Below are 2,430 nucleotides of genomic sequence, written 5' to 3'. Positions count from 1 at the left end.
TTGGCCTATGGAAAAATTGCCGTCTCTCCATCTTGATTGCTGGGTTGTAGCAAAAGATTAACACAAGATTATGTTGCTAATCACGAAATAGTGCTTTGAAAAGGATGTGGAGCCATTGCATTGCTGTTTTCTCCCATTGTGCTACGTGAAATAAACAGCAAAAGGAAGAAAATCTGGGCCAAATTAAAGTAAGAAGGATATAAACAGCACCTTAGTGAAAAAATTAAAGTTATTATCGATTTTTAGTATCAGCCATGAATTAAAGACTTCTCCATTTCATTTCAGGTAAGGACACGCGATTTTCTTCATCTCAGAGAACCCCACATCGGCCACAGGGTTGACGATGTGACCTGAGGAACAGTCAGAGAAAAATGCCTGCTCAGTGGTATGTATATTTGGGTTATTCTTAAAATGTACAGCTGTGGACAGTTATACACGGATGTACATTTTGTTCCTGGATTTATAATGCTCTTGTGATATTCTGCATAGTTGGATATACTTGAATTACGTATCAGTTTAGCAGTTCAATTGTGTAAATGAAAAAACTTGTAACGGCATTCTTGTTGAACTTTTAAGTGATTAAAAACGATGGAGGGTACTATTTCAAAACACATTTTATTTATATTTTTTTCATGTGTCAGCCTCTCAGAAAGTATGTATTTCTTGATTTAAAACAAGGGAGGATGCTATTCTATACACTTCTTTTCTTTTCTATAGTATTAACTCCTCAAAAAATATATAGTTTTTCTTAACACCTTTTTACTTCATGTAAGTTAACCCTTTCAATGTGATTTTTTGTTTTATCTTGAGACGATTTTATTCAACGCGGGGAAATTTTTCGACCGGGGGGGGGAAGGGGAGGTAAATAAAGCCTTCATTTACCGCATCACTACGAAGGAGGGATAATTCTTGAGTTAAAAAAAATGGCCTGACGTTAAATACAATATGAAAAAAATGACGTCCCTAAGCTGAAGAGGTTAAGTAAAGGTAACAGTATATTCGTGGGTTTGATTGGGGACTACGTGTGTGTGTGTGTGTGTGTGTGTGTGTGTGTGTGTGTGTGTGTGTGTGTACGAATGACAGAATGATAGTGTTTACGAATGGCGGGATAGTTTTACAAATCACCGACCTTTTTACGGATGACAGAACTATATTACGAATTATAGCAAAAAAAAAAAATGAAGTTATGTTAAGAGTGATAGCTGTTTACAGATGATGAAGTTATTTGACAGGAGAGATATTTACGAAGATCGAGGTTATATTGAGAAACACACACACACACACACACACACACACACACACACACACACACACACACACACACACACACACACACACACACACACACACACACACACACACACACACACACACACACATGGGAAAACAAACACGCACATTCAGTTCGAGATAACGGCATTAATAACGCTTGCTCTCTCAGCCTCCCCCTTCCTCCCTCGTCTTCCCTCTCCCCCTTCCCCCTCCCTCCCCCTCACTGCCCCCGCCCCCCACTCGTGTCATTAGCGAAACAAGAAAGAAGACGATGTTTTGTGGGGGCGGGGCAGGGGAGGTAGGGGGTGACAGATGCAAGGAGGGGAAGGGGATGAGGATGGGGAGGGGAGGAGTGGTAGAGGGAGGGAGGTGGGGGAGTGGATAAGGATGGATGTAATTGCCGAAGAGGGGAGGGAGAGGACAGAGATGGAGGAAAGAGGAGGGGGATTGGAAAAGGGGAGGGGATGTATAGGGAGGGGAAGATTGAAAGATTGAAAGGGGGAGGGAATAGGAGAAAGGGAAGTCGAGAGGACAAGGATTTTTGGTGTATAAGTGATAGGAGAGGGAGAAGCGGGAAGAGAAAGGAAGGAAGGAGGGGGGAGGGGATGGTAGGCACAAAGGGGGGAGTAAGGGGAAAATTGCAAGGAGGGTAAGAGGATAAGGGGAATGAAAGGGGGAGAGAGAGAGAGAAAGAGGATTAGTCTATGTATAACATGGAGGTAGGAAATGATGTTTGTCAACAGGAAGGATAGATAGTGAGAGTGGAAAATACAGATATGGAAGGGTGAACTAAACGAAAACTACTAAAATGATAATAATAATGGTTGATGTTCATAGGAGACAAGACTGTGGTTTTGCGGTGGGCCTGAGACAGCAATTACAGGGGCGTGTAGATGGATGGCTCTTAGGATGATGAAGGGACGCGGCTGTGTGGGTGTGGGTGGTGGGGATGACTGATGGATGGGGAGTGGGGTGAGGGAAGGAAGGATGGGGTGTGGGGGGATGGATGGATGGATCGTGCTATATTGTACGTACAGTCGGTATCAGAACTGTCGTCATCTCCGGGTCTTTTCTCTACGGATTTTGAAAATAGTGTGTTTAATGAGAATGCGACACTGATAACTTTTTTAGCCACAGATTATTGTCACGGGGATCGTT

The sequence above is a fragment of the Coenobita brevimanus genome, chromosome 98 (assembly GCF_032717465.1).
Source record: "Coenobita brevimanus isolate Jiangsu-jjx chromosome 98, ASM3271746v2, whole genome shotgun sequence".
Taxonomy (NCBI): domain Eukaryota; kingdom Metazoa; phylum Arthropoda; class Malacostraca; order Decapoda; family Coenobitidae; genus Coenobita; species Coenobita brevimanus.
The sequence above is the reverse complement of the archived record's forward strand: the minus strand, read 5'-3'. Positions refer to the sequence as shown.